This window comes from Lactuca virosa, chromosome 5, assembly GCF_052849685.1.
Source record: "Lactuca virosa cultivar CGN04683 chromosome 5, Lactuca_virosa_CGN04683_v6, whole genome shotgun sequence".
In the NCBI taxonomy this organism is placed as follows: domain Eukaryota; kingdom Viridiplantae; phylum Streptophyta; class Magnoliopsida; order Asterales; family Asteraceae; genus Lactuca; species Lactuca virosa.
This window is the reverse complement of record NC_136430.1, coordinates 268006668-268021846: the sequence shown is the minus strand read 5'-3', so window position 1 is coordinate 268021846 and position 15179 is coordinate 268006668. Positions and strand designations below refer to the sequence as shown.

The 15179-nt window shown below is 35.9% G+C and overlaps 1 pseudogene; it reads right to left on the bottom strand.

The window, feature by feature from the left end:
- Positions 1–12160: 12160 nt before the first annotated feature.
- On the bottom strand, positions 12161–12895 carry LOC145112009 (pathogenesis-related protein PR-1 pseudogene; annotated as a pseudogene).
- Positions 12896–15179: the final 2284 nt, after the last annotated feature.

Genomic DNA, 15179 nt, shown 5'->3' with positions numbered 1-15179 from the left:
GTTGTTGAATGGATGTTTTGTACAGGTTTTAAGCTGAATATAAATGTATATATTTTATCTACTAATATGTTGGGTAGAACATGGGTAGACAGTTGGTGTGTGAAGAAATAAAATGATGAGAGGCCTCGATGTCGTTGTTAATCTTGTCATCTAGCGGAGTATGGATGACGACCACGGACTCATTCTAGACAGTCCAGTGGAACACTAGCAGGCTCATAACCTGTAGGTGTTGTGAACGATGTGTTCACCGGTGTACTCTATCCCCCTCATGGTTTCCTTTAGGACATCTATTGCTAAGGAAGCCCCTTTGCAGTAATGTTCGTCCCGATGAAAATCCTAGATTAGGTCCCTTGTAATAGTTGTTGTTTTAGGGACATAAAGTGAGGATAACGGGAATGGGTAATCGGGTTATTGTTGGTTGGTGAAATTAAATATAATAATTTATTGTGGGTTGAAAACTCTATATGCTCACCAGCCTCCCAAGCCTGACCCACCCAGTTTCTTTGTATTACAGGTAGTGGCGCAAGGGCATAAGTTGGATGACATTGTCAAGATATTTTTGGATTATAGACCTGTAGTTATGTATAACTGTTGTAAGGTCTATTTTGTATTGTTTATGCTTTTGGTCTGTATCGGAACATGACATCCCGAGATTTTGTTATATAATGAAAATACATTTCTCTATGAAATGCTTTGATAAATTTTTATCATATATCGTTTTGGGAACAAATTCCGCAACTCTTTTAATCAAAGGATTACTCTGATTTTATTTAAAAGCATAAATGAAACCGGTCTTTTCTGGCCGTGATTTTAGGGATGTCACAGTTGGTATCAGAGCATTAGTTTAAGCGAACTAGGAATTCGTAGGATTTCTAGACTTAAACTTAGAATGCTAAGTGAACGTTGAGAAATGAGTGTCTGTTATATTTAAGATACGAGCACTAGTTTATTTTAGGAAAGATGCCTAAAATGCTTTTATGTGCTAAATGCTATATGTTTGCTATATATGATATTGTTTGTTCGGATCTATGATCTGTTACCGACCGGATCTAGAAACCTTATGTGTTTAGAATTCTAAGTGTGCGTTGACGATATTAGAACTATCATATAAACGTTTCAGAGTGATTTGGATAATTATCTATCGTGAAGGAGGATCTAAATTCACCTTGTTCGATGTATAGATCAAGATGGAAAGAACAAGAAGTGGCGCTAGAAACGTGAACGAAAACAGGAATCAACTACCTGTAATCGAGCAAATACCTGTTGTAGCAGCAGCACCTGAGCCGGTGACAATGGCTGGTGTGCAATTAATGATTCAGACGATGTTGGATCGTCAGATGGAAGAAACTAGACGTCTGCTTCGACAAAATCGTGAACAACTTTCAATCCAAGTTGAAGAGCCCGAAGTGAATGGAGGGCCATCGGAAGGTGGAAACTTCAGTGGTACCATTGGTCAAGCCAACCCACCAATTGTTAGACAAGATAATCGCGTTGGAGGAAATGATGGAAGAGGATGTAAATACAAGGATTTTATGGCATCTAAGCCACCGTGTCTATCCGGAAGCCCGACGCCGGTGCAAATTATGGATTGGATCTCCGAAATGGAGACAATGTTTGAAAGTTGCGAATGCAGCAACATGCAGAAGACCGCTCTTGTGATCCCTGTGTTAAAATCTGGCGTGTTGAGTTGGTGGAAGCTGTTAGCTGACTCTATGCCCAAGGGAGAAGCGAGCAAAATGTCTTGGGAAGTATTTGTGGAACAACTGAAACTGCAATACTGCTCCGAGCAGGACCTTCTGGAAATCAATAATGAGTTTCAGAATCTGAAAAAGGGAAAAATGAGCGTATTGAATACGCTGCAAGTTTCACAGAAAAGATGAAGCTTATCCCATACCTAGTTCCAACAGAACTCTCAAAGGTCAATAAGTTTGCCCTCGGACTACCAGCGGACTATGGTCCAATGGTTAAGCAAGCAACCACATTGAAAGCCGCCATCTGGGCTGCTAAGAATGTTGAGACTCAGATCAGGGAGAAGGGTCTGGAGAGATCAGAGGTTGGTGAGAAGAGGAAGTCTGATGGGCCTTCAGGGTCCAACAAGAAAAAGAAATTCTCGAAGTCTAGTTCGAGAGGAGGAGGAGGCGAAGCGAAGTGGTGCGACAAATGCAAGAAGAAGCATCATGGGAAATGCGACGGGGAAGTCACATGCTTCAAATGTGGAAAGCCAGGGCACTATGCCAACGAATGCACCCTCACCAAGAAAGTTTGTTATGGGTGTGGGGAGGAGGGGCACATCTCGAGGGATTGTCCGAAAAAGAAGGCAGCAGCAAAATCCAACATTCCACCAAAGCCGAAGGCGAGAGCCTTCCAAATGTCACTGGAAGCTGCCAAGGAAGAAGCCGATGTCGCTTCAAGTACCTTTATCATAAACAAATTGCCTGCCCAAATTTTATTTGATTCTGGAGCCAACTACTCCTTTATTTCGCATGAATTTGGTAGAAAATTAGCTTTTCCTGTCGATAGATTAGATAATGCTTTATTAGTCGAAGTTGCTAGTGGCAAGTTTGTACCTGTTAGCCATCGTATGAAAAATATCTTAATCGACCTGAATGGGAATAAGTTCCACAAGGAATTGTTGCCTATCGAACTAAATGGTTTCGATATCGTGCTGGGAATAGATTGGCTTAGCGCCAATGATGCCGAAATATTGTGCCGAAAGAAGATAGTAAAAGTAAACCCACCAGGGAATGTGTCATTTATGGTGTACGGGGACAAACGCAGGGTAAGTTCTGGAATCATTTCTCTAATGAAAGCCAGAAAGTATTTGGCCAAAGGATGTACATCATATTTGGCATTCGTGATTGACGCAAAGAGGGAGAAAAAGGGGATGAAGAGCATTCCTGTCGTGTGTGAGTATCTGGAAGTTTTTCCCGAAGATCTTCCTGGATTACCGCCTGATCGACAAGTAGAATTTCGTATTGACTTGTTACCAGGAACCACACCAATAGCAAAAGCACTGTACCGACTAGCGCCAACAGAGATGAAAGAGCTTATGACACAACTTCAGGAGTTATTGGAAAAAGGTTTCATTAGACCTAGTTCATCACCCTGGGGAGCCCGAATGTTATTTGTAAAGAAAAAGGACGGGTGTATGAGAATGTGCATTGACTACAGAGAGCTGAATAAGGCAACGATAAAGAATAGATATCCATTGCCGAGGATTGATGACCTGTTCGATCAACTACAAGGTTCAAGTTATTTTTCAAAGATCGACCTAAGGTCAGGATATCATCAGCTGAAGGTGAGAGAGCAGGATATCGAGAAGACTGCATTCACAACACGATATGGACACTACGAGTTTTTGGTTATGTCGTTTGGACTAACCAATGCTCCAGCAGCATTCATGGATTTAATGAACAGAGTTTGTAATCCGTTCCTTGATAAATTTTGTGATAGTGTTCATAGATGACATTCTGGTTTATTCGAAAAGCCAAGAGGAGCATGGCAGACACTTGCGCGAAGTGTTAGAAGTCTTGAAGAAGGAGAAGCTGTATGCTAAGTTCTCCAAATGTGATTTTTGGATCAGAGAAGTCCAATTCTTGGGTCACGTGGTCAACCAAGAAGGAATAATGGTCGATCCAGCAAAGATCGAAGCTGTGATGAAGTGGGAACAAACCAAAAGTCCCACGGAGGTCCGAAGCTTTTTGGGATTAGCCGGATACTACCGAAGGTTTATCCAAGGCTTTTCTTCGATCGCTACTCCATTAACAGCTTTGACTCACAAAGGAGCTACTTATGCTTGGAGTAATAAGCACACAGAACCATTCGAGTTGCTAAAGAAGAAGCTATGTGAGGCACCGATTCTTTCTCTACCCGATGGAGTTAAAGACTTCGCTGTCTATAGCGATGCGTCTGGTGTTGGGTTGGGTTGTGTTTTGACCCAAAGAGAAAAGGTGATAGCATATGCATCTCGACAGCTGAAAGAGCATGAGAAGAACTACCCCACTCATGATTTGGAGTTGGCAGCGGTAGTATTTGCTCCGAAAATATGGTGGCATTACCTCTATGGCTCGAAGTGCAAACTTTTCACTGATCATAAGAGTCTCCAATATCTCTTTAGTCAGAAGGAATTGAATATGAGGCAGCGACGCTGGCTAGAATTACTTAAGGACCACGACTGTGAGATACTTTACCACCCTGGTAAAGCAAATGTTGTCGCTGATGCTCTCAGTCGGAAAGTCAATCTTGAAAGAAAAAGGCCAAGAGCGTTGAGAATAGAAGTTGTCTCGACAATTGTGGAGAGTATAAAGAAGGCTCAAGAAGAAGCTTCAGAGAAGAATGACCGAAAGGAGGAACGTTTGGGCAAAACGTTAGTGTTTGGTACAAACGGTCATGGACTGAAGGTATTCCAAGATCGTATTTGGGTACCTAAGTCAGGAGGAATAAGAGATCTTCTGATGGAAGAAGCTCACAAAACCATGTACTCGATTCATCCCGGTAGCACTAAAACGTATAGCGACCTAAAACCCTATTACCGGTGCCCGACGATGAAGCTTTACATTACAAAGTATGTGGCGGAGTGTGTGACCTATGTGAGAGTCAAGGCACAACATCAGAAACCATACGGGAGTTTAGAACCCTTACCTGTGCCTATGGGTTAGTGGGAAGACATCACTATGGATTTCGTCACTAAACTGCCCAGAATAAAGAATGGTCACGACATGATTTGGGTGGTCGTTGATCACTTCACTAAGAGTGCGCACTTCATAGCAGCCAATGAAAAATGGTCTATGGATAAGCTTGCGAATTCTTACGTGAAGGAAATTGTGAGGCTTCACGGTGTTCCGTTAACGTTTGTATCAGATCGTGACAGCCGTTTCACCTCAAGATTTTGGAGAAGTCTACAAGAGGAGTTGGGTACCAAGTTGTGTTTGAGTACAGCTTACCATCCACAGACTGATGGTCAGAGCGAAAGAACGATACAAACACTTGAAGATATGCTGAGAGCATGTACCCTGGAATTCCAAGGTAACTGGGATGAACATTTACCTTTGGTAGAATTTTCCTACAATAATAGTTTCCACTCGAGCATTAAGATGGCACCTTATCAAGCTTTGTACAGACAAAAGTGTTGTATGCCGTTTTGTTGGCTTGAGGCTGGGGAAAAGCAGTTTATGGGACCGGAGATAGTCCATCAAACTGCTGAAAAGTTGAAAATAATTAAGGAGAGAATGTTAGCAGCTCAGGATCGTCAAAAGAGCTATGCTGACAAGAAAAGAAGACCGATGGCTTTTGAAGTTGGAGATTCGGTTTTGATTAAAGTCTCGCAGTGGAAGGGACTTATAAGGTTTGGAAAAAGGGGAAAGTTAAGTCCAAGGTTTATTGGACCGTTTAAAGTTCTTCAGAGGATTGGGAACCAAGCTTACAAGCTCTAACTACCAGAATAACTGAGTGGAATTCATAACACTTTTCATGTGTGTTATTTGAGGAAGTTCACGGGAGAAGTTCTCGACATCATTCCACTTTCGGAGTTGAGAATTGATGAGAACAAAAGGTTAATTGAAGAACCGGAGGCAATCGTTGACCAAAAAACTAAGAAGTTACGACGTAAGATGGTCAAATTAGTGCTTGTCCGTTGGAAACATGCGAATGGGCCAAATCTCACCTGGGAAACGGAGAGTGACATGATGAGTCGCTATCCGCATTTGTTTGTTGATGTGTGATTCCGGGGACGGAATCATCCTAAGGTGGGGAGAGTTGTAACGCCCGTGTTTCTGGGCTAGGCAATAATGTTGTTGTAATAGTCTAGGTTAACCTTTGTAAACTCATTTTGAAATAATAAGAATGTGTTATTTGAGTATTATGTGTTTTATACTTAATTATGTGACTTAATTGAATCAAGGATAAAAATAAGCGATAAAATAAAATATTTGATAAGCCCGATATCTATGAAGGAAGATGTAGTGATCGTGACAAGGTTTCCGAATATATAAAGAATGCCGAAATCCAAGTTATAACGAAGAAGTTATGACCCGTCGAAGTTTCGCGACGGAACCGGCACGACGCTGCGTGACGTAAATAGTGAATTTACGATAGAGCGATATTTAGCCTTAGTGATCTAAACGGAAGTCGTAGAATACGTTAAACCGAGAGCATGCATAAGAAGAACGTCTAAATCTGACTTCGTATGAGGAAGTTATGATTTTTCGAAGTTTCAACTTAACAGTATGCAGCCCGAAACTCGAATATGAGATCGAGTGATTTTTAGCCTTAACAATCTAAACGAGAATCGAAGATCTTGTCGATGGTAGTCCAACGGTGAAAAGACAGACGAAAACGGACGTCGGATGAAGAAGTTATGATTTTATAACGGAGTTTTCCTGTCCCGGCCTACTAAAAATAATATAATAAAAATAAAGTCAAAATTAGCCGACGGAGTCTAAACGAAAGTTGTAGAGCATAATCTCACCTTCGCGTGGATATAAATAACGTCGAAAACGGAGATCGGATGCGAAAGTTATGAATTTCTGAAGTTCAAGGCGCGCATCCCAAAGGGGGAACGCCCCGCGTTCAATTGGGGAACGCCCCGCGTTCGGAGCCCAGAGCCTGTCTCGTCGCCTGTCAAGTCCGAAGTTCGTAAGCAATGACGCACGGCAGAACGCGTTGCGTTCGTTCAGGGAACGCGCTGCGTTCGGAGGGTCAGCCTCCCCATATAAATAGAATGCAAGGTCTCCGGGATTTGTTGCTTATTTCTTATCTTTCTCTCCCATATTTTCCTCGTTTTGCGTGCAAGAGATACCCCGAAGCCCCGGTATTATTCCCGAGACCCGAGGCAAGTTCCGAAGCCCGAAGATCCCGAGAAGTAAAGTTTCCGAGCCGAGACTCTGCCCGCGTAAAGCCCGGTTTTGGAGAAAACATCCCGGTTTCATCGAAGATTATTGTTTTTTAAGAGACGAGGTGTTGTCCGATCATCGTCTTATCAAGTGAGTGTATATTCGTTTTCTTCTAACACATAGATATGAAGTATTCTTTATAAAATACATGTTATGTGTTTACATATTATATGTTTATTTGAACTAGTTGTTGAATGGATGTTTTGTACAGGTTTTAAGCTGAATATAAATGTATATATTTTATCTACTAATATGTTGGGTAGAACATGGGTAGACAGTTGGTGTGCGAAGAAATAAAATGATGAGAGGCCTTGATGTCGTTGTTAATCTAGTCATCTAGCGGAGTATGGATGACGACCATGGACTCATTCTAGACAGTCCAGTAGAACACTAGCAGGCTCATAACCTGTAGGTGTTGTGAACGATGTGTTCACCGGTGTACTCTATCCCCCTCATGGTTGCCTTTAGGACATCTATTGCTAAGGAAGCCCCTTTGCAGTAATATCCATCCCGATGAAAATCCTAGATTAGGTCCCTTGTAATAGTTGTTGTTTTAGGGACATAAAGTGAGGATAACGGGAATGGGTAATCGGGTTATTGTTGGTTGGTGAAATTAAATATAATTATTTATTGTGGGTTAAAAACCCTATATGTTCACCAGGCTCCCAAGCCTGACCCACCCAGTTTCTTTGTATTACAGGTAGTGGCGCAAGGGCATAAGTTGGATGACATTGTCAAGATATTTTTGGATTATAGACCTGTAGTTATGTATAACTGTTGTAAGGTCTATTTTGTATTGTTTATGCTTTTGGTCTGTATCGGAGCATGACATCCCGAGATTTTGTTATATAATGAAAATACATTTCTTTATGAAATGCTTTGATAAATTTTTATCATATTTCGTTTTGGGAACAAATTCCGCAACTCTTTTAATCAAATGATTACTCTGATTTTATTTAAAAGCATAAATGAAACCGGTCTTTTCTGGCCGTGATTTTGGGGATGTCACAGAAGAAGAAGAAGAAGAAGAAGAAGAAAAAGAGGAAAATGAATAGGAAGAAAAAGAGGAAGAAGAAAAAAAGGAGGAATAAGAAGAAGAAGAAGAAGAAGAAGAAGAAGAAGAAGAAGAAGAAGAATAAGAAGAAGAAGAAGAATATTTTCAAATGTCTGAGCGGGTAGCAAGGGAAAGCTGGAGGATTTTTACAGATGCGTTGTCACTATTTATGGTCCAAGGTATTTGTGTAAGCCTACTTTTACTTACGTTCAATCATTATATGCTCATCATGCAGATGTTCATGGCTTTCTTGGGATGCTTGGAAGTTTATATTTTTTTAATTGGGCATGGAGTAGTTGTCCTAATGCATGGCAATGGTAATTTACACTGGATGATAAGGGTCACCCTACAGTCATACTTGAAGCTGCTGCGTCACAAGCTCTTTGGATTAGGAATTCATATTTTTGTCATCCTGGCTCAATCAACAGTATACATGGTTTATACATGTCACGTATATTTAATAGCTTTTGTGGTGGGTCCGCACCTCACTGTTAATTTCAAGTAAATTAAACGACATATGACTATGGGTATTATCTTGTCGATGGTATATACTCTGAATTTGTGCTGTTTGTGAATACACTAACATGTCTAGGTGATCTAAAATGCATAAAGTATAAAACATTTCATGAAAAGGCTAGATAGGATGTCAAACGAGCATTTGGAGTCCTCATAAAGCGTAGGCGCATACTACAACATTCGGCATGTCATCGAATGGTGGAAAAGCTCGCTTGTACTATGTATCCGTGTATCATTTTACATAATATGACTTTCGAATACGAGGGAAAAATGATTTGTCAGTATCAAGAAAGTGAAAATGCATCCTCAAGTGTGACAATACCGACTAGTTCCTGAATGCAAGAAGATTGGTGATACGTGACAATTAAAAAGATCACGAGCTGCACAGCGATTTGACGTAACATATATATCGAATTAATCAAATTGATTTGAATAAGACACTCGATAATGATATAGACGAATATTCGGACTAAAATATTTTTTGTTATTTGGATTAGCATTCCTATGTTATTATGTTAGTTATTTTAAATTTCGTTTTATGTTTGTTAAATCAAAGCGTAATGTTTTTAAATTCAAATGAAATATTATCTTATCTTAATTAATATTTATGTTTTTTTTTATTTAATAGTAATTTTTATATTTTTTGAATTTAAAAAAAAAGTTGGTAGTGAAAAGTATCACCACACCCCACTCATTGACAAATTGTGGCAAAAATGGTAAAAGCTTACATGACACCTATGTGACACACTTTTTTCATAGACAAAAATCATATTTTCATTATTATAACAACCTTTAGAATTATTTGTCTGTTTCAACAAAAATCATATTAATTACATGATCATATTTTCATATCTTCTATACTATACTATAAAATAGACATTTTTCATGCAAAACCTAAATTGTAATCCCAAATTAACTAAAAATATTTCTAAAATTATTTTCATAATCATTAAGTGCTTCTAAATAAAGTGCTTAAAAATAACTTACAACAACAAACTTAAAAGTAATGTTATATAAAAAAAATTATACTGTTACATTTATAAACAAAAACAATGTTTTATGTTTTAAATAATTACAATGATAGAAATTCAAATGTTAAACAATGATATTTTCTCAAATAATTAATCACAACAACTATAAATAATATTAAACCATATACTTATATTTAATTTGCTTTGTGAGTAACTTCTGGATATATATAATTGAGACGATTGAGATTATATAGTTTTGATTGATGTCTGTCTTATCAAATAATTCAAAATAATCAATATTTTATATCAACTTAGTATAAGAATTATTATATCAAACTTAACAACAAACCCACTCTTATATTTAAAAAACATATATTTATAAATATTTCAACTATATAGTTGTATTCTGTGGAATGCATGTGTATTTGCCTAGTAATAACATAATAACATAATATATTTTTTTTTAGATTAAAATTAAACTTTATATTTTATTGAAAAGGATATTGATTTTTTTTTCATTTTTCCAAAAAATCATCAACTTTTTTTCCCGTAAAAAAGCTTCACAGGACAAGTTTTTTTGGAAAAAAATCAACTAAAATTAAGGGTGTGATAAAAAACCAAAAACGAATAACCAAACCGAACCAAATGATGTTTGGTTTATTTGGTTCGGGCTATTTGATCATCCAGTTAATTCGGTTTGGTTAACCGAATAATGATAAATTATTTGGTTTGATTTTTATGATTTTGGTTAAACCAAAAAAAACCAAATAGACTATTTATTTAATATATATTTTGTAGTTTATATCTCTAAGTTAACATTTCATATTTAAATTGGTAGATAGTTACTAAAACATATTTCCATAACTCATTATTTAAATATTAACTATTATAAATGCATAATTTTTTATATTTTGTATTAAAAAGCAACCACTAATTTGCCAAATGTCAGTTAACCTTTGGATATTAATTTCCTATTCATATAAGACTAAAACTATACTAACATGTATCTACAACTTGTGTGGCTACATTAATACTTGAAGCCAATATATCATGAAAGAATGAATATAATATGTTATGTATTAATGTTTTTTTTCTCATTTGGTAGAACTTTAGTAAGATTTTTTTTATTATAGTTTAATATTTTTTGTTACATGCGAAATTTTATTTGGTTTAACCGGTAAACCGAACCAAATAAACTGTATCCGAATTAATCAAAACCGATTAAACCGAACCTTATTTGATTTGGTTATGGTTAGTTTTAAAATGTAAAAAACCGATAACACCGAACCGTATAAACCGAAAACCAAAAGAACCAACCGAATAACACCCCTAACTAAAATGGCCAAATTGTAAAAAATGAAAAAAATACAAGGTCTTTTTCTTAAAAAAAATGTTGATGTAAAGACCTAGAAAAAAAAAACAAGGTTTTCTATAACCTTAATATGTAATAATATGCTAACAAATTGTTCTCTACATTAGCAAAACAGAGCAAGCATTTTCAAATTTAAATAAGTTAATCGTTAAGAAGATGTCATGATTTTAGTTTTTATAAATAAAGAAAATTCGTTATATAAAGAGACTACCAGTAGGGGTGTGATAAAACACCAAAACTGAATAACCAAACTGAACACAATGATATTTGGTTTATTTGGTTCGGATTATTTGGTTGTCGGTTAATTCAGTTTGGTTAACCGAATAATATATATATATATATATATATATATATATATATATATATATATAAAAGTTCAAATAAAAACACTATATAAAATGAGAACGTGAGAAACTATTTTTATATTAGTATTCTATGAATTTAATGTGTAGTATTGAAGTAAATTTTAATGTGACTATTAACATATGATTATTAATATATTTATTTTTATGGTATTATGTTATGAATTTGGTAAATATGTAATATTGAAGTTATTTTTAACCTGAATATTAATGTATAATTATACATATATTCATTGTTAAATAATGATATAAAACTTGATTAGTCATTGTGCTGTTAACATATGATTATTAATATATTTATTTTTATGGTATTATGTTATGAATTTGGTAAATATGTAATATTGAAGTTATTTTTAACCTGAATATTAATGTATAATTATACATATATTCATTGTTAAATAATGATATAAAACTTGATTAGTCATTGTGCTGTTATTTTTAATTTTAGTTTAATATTTATTTTTGCATGGGAAATTTTATTTGTTTTAGTCGGTAAACTGAAACGAATAAAACGTAACTAAATAAACCAAAACCGATTAAACCAAACTTTATTTAGTTTGGTTATAGTTAGATTTAAAATATAAAAACAAAAAACCAATAAAACCGAACCAATCTAACCGAAAATTGGAAAACCGAATCAACATACGTTTTCTTCTATGTAAAACCACTAGGGACCGTGACGATGAACTTGATAAACTAAGGGACAAAGAGAGTCTAGACGAAAGAAGGACCCACTTAAAATGATGAAAGTTATATATTAGTTTATACGATAAATGCATTTCACATGTTTATCATTCAATTAAGTCCGTATACTGGGCGATGTGTTAGTTTTACATGACAGAAACATGCGTCTTGCTATTATTCACAACCTAAGATACCTATCAAATGTAAAAAACTAGAAATATATATTGCCTGTTATGATTATGTTTAATTTACTAATAATTAGTAAAATGTTGGATATTGATTAAAAAATTATCCTTACAAACATTTAATAGTAAAACAAAATGAATCTTGTAAACTCAAAATTATTATCAGTTTATTCATAAAAGTATAATAGATTTTTTAGAATATTTCTAAAAATATGAACGAATAAAATTCACATATCTTATTGGTGTTTTGTCTACCAAAATTATGGCTAAAACATCAATAAGGCTTCTCACCAATAAAGTTACCAGGAGGAAAATAATTGCAAGTCATGAAAACGCCCCTACCCCCAAAGCAAGTCACTCTAGCGCACCCAATCCTCTTCGTAGTTTTCCACACTATTTGTGTGTAGTGACCACATTCCCTTCCTCCACCACAAGAATTTGAGCCATAGCTATACCATCGTTGTTCCGCTACCCATGCGAGTGATGCTTGAGCAGGAGTCCATCCATCACCACTACCCCAGAATATATTCTCCCCGTAAGGTCCATTGGAATGTTTCAACAGACAGTCGTTCCGTCTTTGCCTAGCATAAAGGTCTGCATAGCGTGCAAGCTTTGAGTCCCACACCAATGGCGGCATACGGAGAGCCGCCCGAGCCTTGTTTTGAAAAGTTAAGAATTGTTTGATGACATTGAGTTGAGATTGAGTTGTGGTTGGTGATTTGATAGCATTGATGGAGGTGGAGATGAGGAGATTAAGGAAGAAAAACAAGAAAATTGTAGGAGATAATTTTGGAATGAACATTATGTGATTCTGTTTAAGGTTTTGTGTGAATTGGTACAGAATGGTAGACTTATATTGTATGTTATTAAAATTAAATAAAAATATATATAAATGGTGGTTGGATTTGGAGAATTTAAGGCGCAAATGAAGGTGGCACCCATGTTCGATAATGATTACCACTTTGTTTTTGTTCTTTATTTTATAGAGAATATGAGTTGAATCGTAGCCGCGTTTAATCATTATTATTGGAGTATATTATGGTAAACCAAATAAATGTTTTGTATGGAATATATTATATGGTAAACCAAATAAATGTTTTGTATGAAAACATATTATTTTTGGATTTCATGTATTGTTTCTTAAACATCGACCACATTAAAATGATGTAACTAATACAAAATTTTCTTTGTTATGATTGTCACATCATAGGGATACACAAACACTATGATACTCATATGGAGGTATACAAAAGTTCTTGGGTAGCATAATATTTTCACAGCATAAAATATAATATGATCTTTTTTCGGATTCAAGCTAAATGGATTTGGTTTTTCGGATTCGGGTTATATGGACTCGGTTTTTTGCAATTTAACGATAGCTACAAACTTTAAATTCTACTTTTAACAATAACTAATTTCAAGATTCAACAAAAAACTTGATTTCAATAACAAAAACAAGCAATAACTAAGTGCTAACCCTAATCAAACAAATTTAATGGCTAATTTCTAGTTTTTTTCAAGTTTTCAAGTAAATAAACAATAATTGAAATAACACTAAAAATTTGTTTCAATCTTGTAGGTGGAGAGGGAGGTTGTGGAGCTGTGGTACTAACTATTAACCATAAGTTTCTAATTAAATAAACTACCACCGTTATCTACAATATTTTGTCTTTTGAAAATTTTTTTGATGGAATATAATGAAATTCGTAACAAAGCGAAGCCTTCTTTTTCATTGTCTTACTTTACACGCAGAGCAGGAGCGGATCTTTCAGCCCCATCTGCATAGGAGTTATTTGGGTAGAAGAACCCATCACAAATAGTTCTCTTAGTATCGGAGTCTTCTTTTGACATCTTGTAGATGTTTCATTAACAACTTGATTTCAAGTTTCAACAACAAATAACAACCAACTATTAACAATAACAAATAAATATTAACCGTAAGTTGCTAATTAAACAACGAGATATTGAGAAATCTAACAACTTTTTGGTGTATTTTTCAAAAAATAACCCATTTAATTTAATTTTTGCAAAATAACCCTTTTCTCCGGAATGAGTCGTTTCGGAAACAAATTTAAACTCGTTTCTTGTGGGTCGGCCTATCAGGTATCCTTCAGAATGGCCATTTCGGGGTATCCGTACCTATTCCAGACCTTCTTTTCGAATTTCATTTTCCGGATTATATTCAGAAAAAACCACTTACTCGATTTCATTATGGATCTCGACTTTCTTATAAGCTTCGAATTTCCGATTCGGATCTCCGACACGCCACTCCAACTTCCCGATTCCGATCTCCGACAAAATCCGTTCTCACGCATTCCGAACTCTGAGTTAAGATACAGAAGACAATCATGATGTCCTTATTGTTTTACAGGTAAGTTTTAAGATATTTTTTATATTCACATCCTCCGGAATGAACTCGCCATGTTCCAGAGTTTCAATAAAATATGTCATTACATTAAGACCAACCCAAATCTAGTTTAGTTGTTTATATAATGTGATTATTTATCGAAAAGTTGTGTCCCGAAACAAAAAATTGCGTTTTGGAATCCAAAGAACACCTCCAAAATGAACTGACCATGTTCTGGAGCACCAACAGAGTGATTGTGCATTAGGACCAACTCAAAAATAGTTTAGTTGTTTAGAGAATGTTATTATACGTCGAAAACTGTTGTGCTGGAACAATAAATTGCATTCTGAAATGCTCCGAAATGCGTTGAACTGGTCTGAAACACGATGAATTGGCCCGAAACACAAAGAACGTGTTCGGAATGGTGGCCAGTGTTCGTTCCGGAGTTGGTTTAAAACAATTTTCTATTTGCAGCACGACAAGGTTTTTGATGCATCCATTACACTATCTTGTAAACCCAAAATTGGTGCGAATATTCTTGTGACAATCAAAGACAGATCGACATTCGAGACTATGTTCTGGAATTCATGTTTTGGGAGGTGGTTAGACATTCCTAATGTAGATGAGGATCCTGCACTTATACATTATGTGTTTTTCCATGAAGTTATCACAGGCCCCCGAAGCGAAGTAAAGGAAATGATTTTTGAGATTGGGGCTTACGAGGTGTCTTTCGAGAAGAAAGAATTTTGTCTTTTCACAGACTTCCACTTTGGTGATTATGTTCCTGCCTCCGGTTCC